Here is a 9,474-nt window from a genome sequence, read left to right as displayed (position 1 = left end):
CTTCATTAGCCCTTTGATGGACTACAGACATCCTGGCTGTTAGTCTAGTATCTAATTGCTTATCAGTCACATTCTCAAGCTCTCATTATTTTACTTTTGCACTGCCATAATTACACTCTGTATTATTCAGGCACTCAGTGAATCTTGCTTTAGCCTACATACATACACATTGTACAAAAATGAGGTTCAAGTACTGATACCATAAATGCAAACTTTTTAAAGGTGACCTGTAAAGGACTGCTTATAAAAGAAGCTGGGAAGTCTCTTTTGTATTTGCTTTCCTTTCTTAAGAGTAGACGCCACTTCTACTCCGAGTGGTCTGAACATTGCCAGGGAACAAATCCTGCTCACCTACCTAGTGCAAATAATTTCATTGATTTAATGTAGCTGCTCACAAAGGGTGAGCAGGATTTGGCTGGACTCAGGCAAGGACACTTACTTCCATTCCTTATAGGTATCTTGTCTCTCTTTCTTTAGTATTTTTTAAAGGCATGGTCTCAAAAACTGCTCTTCAGAACATATCTTCCATCCTAGAAACAACAAGGGCAATTATTTGGAAGTATTAAGGGGAAAACTAATCCACTACTTTCTCCAAGGTCCAAGGCTTCCCTGTCGTAACCAAGCTGTTATGATACAATAAGATGTGATGCTGGACAGTCAATTGCACCTTAGAAGGCCTTCAATGGTAACAACAAGAGTAAATGTTTGAGCAAAACTTTAATTATTATCAATTCAACAGGAGCTGCTGCCCTGCAGTCTGACTCTGTCAATCAGCAATCCCTCTCTACTTTCTAGCTGAACAACGGAAAAGCTAATAAGCGAAATATGCTGCTGCTATGCAACAGATTCAGAAGCAGAACCATGAATTCACAGTAAACAAGAAAAGCAGATAAGGAAGAAGAGCCAATTCATCATATGTATTGCTCCACTAAGGAGCCTGGATTCTTATGAGTTCTTAAGAGTCACATCCCAAGCATCTGTGTCTTTCTTTTGGCTCTGCTGACTTCTTTTGAAACCATTTTTGAGTTTTTCCAGGATCTCACCAGAACATAGAGACCTATTCTCAACCTTGCTTTCCTCTCTGAATCCAAACTACCTGCATTTTTTCAATGCAATATTTCTCTTCTCCCCACACTTTAACTCATCCCAGTTTACAATGCTATGAACTGATATTTCTATCTATTATTTCCCTTCCTGTGAAATCAAAGCGACCTCCAGTTCATTTCACCAGCTATGTTTTGCCTTATTCAGCAATAAGCATCTCCCAGCACAGAGAATAAGGTGTAGAATATAAACTCATGAGATTAATTCAGTTTTACCTCTCTGTATTTCAAGAAAACAAATCATATTTATTATTTCAGTTGTATAAAGCATCCTCCCTACCATGCTCACTGCTATCTCACTATTGTTGATACTATCAAAGCTAGTGACTTATGTTTGGGCATTCCAGCTTCATTGTGCTCAAATTGTAAATGTTTTTATGAAAGCCACTTACACAGCTGTAATTATGGTCTGCCAGGGAGGTCTCTATTAAAAATACCACTTCCAGGGGATTCATAACTCTGCCATAAAGATTTGCCCCAGGCCRAGCACAGCTAAGAAGTATTCTTTTTATTACACCAATACAGTGCAAGAACAGAGTATTAGCCTCAGTTTATCACCCCTTAACCTTGTATATATTATTAGAGAACAGCAGATTTAGAGCAGGTAGCAACACCTGCAGCAGGGTTCTCCACTGTCTTCCATTCTAAGGCTTTGCTCTTCTTCCATAAGTGCCAAATTTTACTGTTTAGGCTTTAAGATTTTGGAGGTGAGTCTCTGTGTCTTAGAGATTGAAATGCCATGGAAAGTTTTAGTAAAGGTGATTTCAGCTGTTTTCAAGAATGTAATAAAAGAAAATAGTGTTGTTTTGCTAGTAATAACAATGGTCCCCTTCTCTTGCCTCCCTCCCTGAGAAGATGTGCGACTGCTCCACTGAGAGACCTCAGCAACACTCTGTTTTACTGGAGGGACTGGATGGCTTGACAGAGAGAGGAAAGAATCACCCAGGAATGAGACGTGCCTTTTGCTATTACCGTGAAAATCCACACACATTTGGCCAAGCTATAAACCACAGGTGATCACTAACTGTGTGTTCCTCATTTTCTGGATGCCTGACTTGAAACCCTGGGGGCTGATTTGCAAAGTGCTGAGCGCTGGAAGTTGTAATTGAAGTCTCTGGGAGCTGTCCTTTGAACATATATTGAGCTATAAAAACATTAAGTACCTAGAAACATCAAATCAGGGCCTCAAAATCAATGGATCCTTTGACCGTAACCTCCCCGTGACTCAGATTCCCATCTGTAAAATGGGAATACTCTCACCTTCTTGTCTCAAAGGGGTGCTGTGAATTCAAATTCATGAATGAGCATAAAGCACTTGAACACTATGATAAGAGTGCAGCTGAAACATCCAAGAGCAGATCAATAATTTTGGATTCAGTACACAGTTTGGACAGGCATTGATAAGTATTGATTATTATACCTATCAATAGGAATCAATATCAATAGGTATCAATAGTTATCGATAAATATCAATGTTGATCTCTCCTGATGGCCTCTTGATCTCGACTGGCATCTTCAGCTTTCACTCTCAGACCAACTTATGCTCTTGGTAGGCACCTGCAACTATCAATACCAACCGTTCTCAGTATTGAGAGGCCTTGATCAGTATCGATTTCCATACGTATCGATAGAGATCAATATCAATAGGTATTGATAACTCTCAGTCTCGACATACATCTATTGGTTTCTCTCTCGAAACAATTTTGTTCTCATTAGGCACTGATGACTATTGACATCGATACCTCTCGATATCAAGAGCATCAATGCCTGTCGATTTCCAAGCCTATCGACAGGGATCGATATCAAAAGGGATCGATAACTATCAATAGCTATTGATATCCATCCATACTGGTAGGCATTAATACCTCTCAATTTCCACATACAGCCTTCACTTTCAGCCTCAGGCCAATTTTCCTGTCGGTCAACATCAGCTGACATCAACATTGATACCTCTCGATATTGAGAGGCTTTGATGCCTGTCAATTTCCAAACCTATCGACAGGGATCGATATCAAAAGGGATCAATAGTTATCGTCAAGAAACAGACTAATTTATTCAGTTTCATACCATACTGAGGCTAAAACTGAGAGTCTGGGACAGAAGAGGGACAGAAAAATTACTTGGTGGAATCATTAGTACCCAGAAGAGTATAAGAAAGAGTTCAGTAAGCCAAATGCAGCAGAAGTCACTGATGCCCACATCTTCTTTCTCAGGATCTGGCTAGCCCAGGAACAATGTTCAGTGTGACTTTTAAATATGAAAGCCAACTTTGATGCTCTAGAAATGATCACTTTTGTGAATAAGCTCCTCCTCTCCTTACTGGGACTAGTTAACATTGTCCCAAGAACTTCATTGTCTCTATATTTTATGGTTGCTGTGCATAGTGTGGAGTACCAGTAGAAACATCGATATGGCATCATACACTGATGAGTTCCTCCAGTCCTCTAGTAGGGAAAAAGAATCTGGGGCACCACAGTAAAGCAATAAAAGGAGAAGTTTGGGTTAATGTACCAGAGGTATGACAATAATCAAGGGCTGTAAGGGGACAATACAAGTTTCTTAAAAAGTACTGGAACTTCCTGAATGCCCTAACTACTGAGGACCCCACATTCTTGTGCTTTGTTAGACAAAATAACAGTACAATGAGTAGCATCGAGGAGAAGACTTATTTTTGCCTTCCCCTTTCTTACCACAAAGCAGACCAGAGGCCCACACTGCCAAATGAGGTATTCCACAACTATTTTGCCTCTTGGCAGACTAGGAAACACATTCGCTACCAGGCTTCTAATAAGTTTCAGGAAGGTGCTTTTCATCTGCAGACAGAAACAGGGAAGGACAAAAAGGGGAACAAGGAAAGAGTAAATCCTTCACCTGCCCCACACAAGCATTTCTATGTTTGAAGCTTTCTTCCTCTACAATTAGTTGGATCCTACTAAGCAGTATCACTAAGTATGTTTATGTCTCCACTCTTATTTCTACAACTGTATTTCTCCAGAGGGATTGGAATTGGGTTTTTACTGACTAACAAAAGAAGGAGTCACCTAAGGTCTCTAGCTTTCAGGTTCATTTTTCTGAGAGATTCATGTCAGAACCAGTTTGCCCTTCCAAAAAAACAAGGAAGGTGTCCACAGCAGCATTCACTGTGATTCTGAGGCATTAACAATTCCTCCTCGACCAAGAACCAAAATGGCTTCCACCTTAGAGGTTTCTGGTCTGCCTACTGAATTGATTTTCCCCTAGATAATCTGAAAAAAAACCAGTCATGAACATCCAAAAGTTGTCTTACTACAACTTTGTTTTCCTTTATGAAAAGCACTACAGATTTAAGCAGCTTATTTTTCACATGGGCCATATGGGGATCTGAGAAAAATAAAAACAAGTTTTACATGTTGTATAGGGAGGCCCTCAGTCTTTTTAACCTCTGCTGCTAGAATTCTTGCCTTTTTGTGACTGAAAGGAACAACATATGTTCTCCTTAYAACTTTTTCTATAGGACAGAGCGTATTCGAACATGTAATGAATATAAGCACCTTCATGACATGAAAGCATTGCATCATTTCCTCAAATATTTTGGGAGGCTTCAATGAACTATTATTCTCATATGAAGGATGTGGAACTGCATCATCCAGTCAACTCTTTCTGCTAAAATGAAATTATAGCTATCGCAATTTGTGTCAGAGGGTCTCAGTCTCTTAATACAACAAGAAATGTCAAGATTCTGTCAAAGTTCTGCCACAGTTCAGGATTAAAAGATACTACAAATTCAAACACCATCCTTGAATTGCAATTAGGTTCTTACAGTGCTGTGACTCAGAATAGTGTCACTGAAGGCTGCCAATAGATTTGTCTGGGATTTGCATTCACAAGCACATCTCATTCCAGCTTTTTCATGATTGTATGTGCCTCTGAAACATGTGTAAAGGAAAATCAGTTGCCACCTAGAGCCTAGGCTGTCTCTGTCAAGTGCTACGAGTCTGAGCCCGGCTCTGCTCACACATATTCCTTCAACACTTACTCTCCTGGACAACTTCATTCAAAACAGTAAGAGCCACAGTATATTTTGTATCTTCTTAACTCATCAACCCTTTCATTAGGGAGGCCATGGCTTTCTTTTAATCAGCAGGGCCTAAAGAAGATAGGTCAGATCATTGACAAGGAAGTAGAGGAGATCTAGCCTCCCCCTGCACTTCTGCAGGATGTTCTCCAGAAATGTGAAGAACAGGATTTCATGTCAGTGTTTCTTTCTATTCTTACACAGAACTCAAAAGGCTTGCAAAGAAGATTCTTAGTTCTTCTTGCTTTTCTCATCAACTTCTTTATTCTCAGAGCAGACCTGAGAAGAGAAGAAAATCCTTTCGCAGTCACATGGCATAGCAACCAAAGGGATTTAAATAAATTTAGAAGTTCGAAAATGTGGACAGTCAGCTATGCCTCATCCTTATGCTCCCCAGAAAGAGCATATTGGTGTTTACTACACTTAGGGCAAGCATTAGATATCTCAAAGCTATCTTTAAGCAAGTAGTTACCATGATTCAGAACAGGATTTTGTAGAGATATAAACTGGATTRTGAAAGCTATGTCAATACAGCACGGGCCAGTTGATGCTCATGGCTAAAGGAGCTGGTTTGTGATGACAACAAAACAGCAGTCTGTGGGATAGGACTCAGAAATTTCTTTGACCTTCAAATTTAACTCTCCTCTCCCCAAAGAAAACATTAAGCTTTGTTTTAACATGTCATGCTGTCACACGATAGGTGCACACAAGCATGTTCTTAGCTATAAAAAGAAAATGAAGCAGCACAGGGAATCCTTAGGAACTGGCCAAAAATGCTTTTTCTTGTAGCAGAACTCTTGATTTGAAAATGTTGTTGAGAAAGCAATGTTCAGATCCACTGAGAGCTAAACAAAGCCATACTGAAAGACATCCAGGTTATTCCAAGTGACAGAGACAAACACACAAAAATGAGAGCAGTAGGTCATAGATAGAAGGTCTTGCCTCCATTCTTTGAGACGTTCCTTCTTTCCTCTCAGCAAAACAGCTAACCAAATCATTTGTAGCTCTGCAGCTGAGATGGTTTTCTGCACAAATGCCAGATTTTCCCCCCTATTTGGGATTTCTGGGAAGAGAAATATCTGTCAGCAGAAAACTGAGAATGTATGAATACAATGGGGAAAAACAGCTGTCAACCAAGAACAAAAATCTTCTGACCTGTGTGAACAGAGGATGGAAAATATCTTTCAGACACTTTCTCAGCCCCCTCCCTATGATGCAGTACACTGCTCAGGAGTTTGCACAGTCACTGAAGGAATGAAGAGCAGAGAATTCAGGAAGTACTGACAGAATAAATCTGATTCAAACATCTCATCCTAAATCTGTAGATTTATAATCTAAATTTGTACCACATACTGATATCCTATAGCTCTTGCCAATGGTACAATTATTTCATGCCCTTTTGTACTTTTGTTAAAATCTCAGGGATAAGGAGGAGGAATACTTGTTAAACAGGTCCTTGAACGTGCCTCTGGTCGACACCTAAAATGATGGTAGATCAGGGCTGTGTCCTTTTTTCTCCCTCAGGATTTTTCATGTGTGGTTTTGTTTTCCAATAGCAAGTGTCTCCATCCAGTTCCTTAGCACTTTCTTGCTTTAGATGTGAATGTGCCTCAGCCTACCCCGAGCACACGTAGCCAACACTGGGAAAGAGGAGGTCTCCCACACCACGTTAAAAAGGGTTCTGCAGTAATGAAGAGCGAAAGCAATTCTTCTCCAAGTACTATTTCTGGCACAGCCTTAGATTATTCACCTCTATGATATAAAAATGTGTTATTCCAGTATTACACTGCCTCAGGATATTTGTCTTCAAATATTGAAAATGACTTCTTAGACTCTGAAGAGACATGTTAAACAGCTGGGCAAAGASAGTCAAAACCCTTTCCATCACCTGCACAGGGAAAAGAATGGACAAAACCAAGCATACTTTTTGGCAGACAGCTCCAGAACAGCAATTAATACATTACTATATGGGCTAGTAGAGGAAGTCACAGAAGTCTACCTGTCAGAATATTGACCACTTAAAGAGAGTCTTATGCCCTGTCTGGTACTAGACTTTCCAGCTAGCATCATATAAGCTTATTATTTTTGAAACTTAAATTTCATAGCACCCTCTTTTGCTCATTGAGGCTCAGATTCTTCCTTCATGTTATTCTTCCCCTGAATAACTGCATTTCAGATTAACTCCTGATGACAATGTGCATTAGTCTTCCCTTTCTCAGTCTGAATCTTTTCCTTCCCTGTCTCTCTCTCTTTTTTTTTTTTTAAATTGGTCTAAATTCATTTTCACTTCCTGGCCAATCACCTGGCTGGTGATTGCCAAATACTTCAAGTGCATTTCATATAACACCTGCCCTAGCTCTGTCCTCATCCTTCTATGTTCACTCCAAAAATCTTTCACAGGTCGAGTTCATTCAAAGTGCCCTCCACCCTGCTCAGCCCAGGAGCTCCTTGATGCCTGAAACTGAGGTGAAAGCCACGTGCAAACAGAGAGCACTCAGGTTTAGAACTTGTCTAGTACTAGACTGGCGCCAGTGCAACTCTCCAGCCAAGTTGCAAAAGTTGGATGAACACAAAGCTAAAGAAAAACATTGCAGTGAAACTGTTGTACTGACTGAAAAATAGACGTACTGTTTCTGCTGAAATTAGAGGAGGAAAAGTCATGTTGAGACAGGTATCTGTGTGGTATTTGTCCAAAGAGTTAAAGCTTACTAGAGGTATTCCAGAAAACTCTAGTTTATGAAGGAAAACACCAACAACCTTTGCTACAGCTGTCATTCTGAAGCTGAGCAAAATCCTAGAGAATATTAACCCAATTATTTTGATAAACAGTAACAGAGTAACAGAGACTTCTACCTAAATGAGTAACCTGGAATTAACTAACAATATTGGCATTTGAGATGTCAAAGGCAGTGGTACAGGAATTGTTACTAGTGGTTCAGTCCAAAAATCCATCTGCCTGCAAACTTTGTCTCTTGCAGGAGTTCACAACTGATGCCCAGGGAAGACCACAGCAACAGGGTCTGCATAACATAGTAATATTCCTAAAACACCCCCTGATCTGAGATTAATCACAGAATCACAATATAGTTGAGGTTGGCAGGTGCCCCTGGAGATCATCAGGTCCAACCCCCTGCTCAAGCAGGGTCAACTAGAGCAGGTTGCTCAGGACAATGGGCAACTCTTGCATTAAGAGAGTTCTTGCACTAGCGACAATGTTTTTGTGTTCAATGGCCCTTAATAGATTTTGCATACAGCAATTACTCCAAGATTTCTTGGAATCCATGCAAAATGTTACAGTCTAATAGGTGACCAAATAATGAATTCCTCAATTTAATTATATGTTTTGTGAAAGAACTATCATGCTTGTTTTGAACCTGCTGGTACTTTCAAAGCCCCTTTAGCATGTCATTTCTCAGAAGATGAGAATAACTTCTCATTTCATGCTATGTCACAGACTTCTATTTTCATGCTCCACAGTTGTATATTTCCCAGGATGAAAAGTCCTAGAACATTTAGATGCTCTTTGAACAAAATCTGATCCATACATTTGATTATCTTTGTTGTTTTTTTCTGGATATTTTCAAGCTTACCCTGTTTAAAACACAGAAAATAGAACTGTACACAGAATGGTATTTTCTGTCTTGCTCTCCATTCTTTCCCTAATAATTTTGAGCAGTCTGTGTTGCTTTTTTTTTTTTTTAGCTGCTATTTAGCATGACATAACTCCTGTTAAATCCCAAGATCTCATTCCTGAATGGTACTAATCAGTTCCAAACCCACCAGTGTGTTTTCAGATTGTCAGATTTTGCATTCAAAGATAAAATTTTTGTAAGATGACTTAGTCTTTTCCTGGGACATTTTCTGAGTTGTGCATTTGTTAACACAAGAACATAGTCATGTATTGGCTCGTACTGAATTCTCATCTAGTAGGTTTTCCTTCACCCAATAAGGCTAAAACATAATTTCTTATTTCCAACAGTGAAAAAAAAAAAACCTTGATGAAACTAACAGGGTAGAAGTGCTGTGTTTTGACTCATTCTTCAGCATTTCATATGGTGCTTTTCCTCTAGTAGTTAGTGGAGTCTTCCAGGACAAGAACGAATACTATTTCAAAGCCAGTAAAAGATAGAATAGAAGCTGGCCTGCTATAGGTAAAAACAACAAGCCATAGTGAAGGTCAGCATGCCAAAACTATCCACCTGCACAATTTCAGACTCCAGATCCTGTGCACGTTCTGAGGTACATTCTTCTCACTTTTTCTTGGGCACCAGAGAACCATTTTTTCACCAGCATGAAGGATTCACTGTCTTGAGCACA

Source organism: Apteryx rowi, unplaced genomic scaffold, assembly GCF_003343035.1.
Source record: "Apteryx rowi isolate R43461 unplaced genomic scaffold, aptRow1 scaffold_54, whole genome shotgun sequence".
Lineage (NCBI taxonomy): Eukaryota > Metazoa > Chordata > Aves > Apterygiformes > Apterygidae > Apteryx > Apteryx rowi.
The sequence above is the reverse complement of the archived record's forward strand: the minus strand, read 5'-3'. Positions refer to the sequence as shown.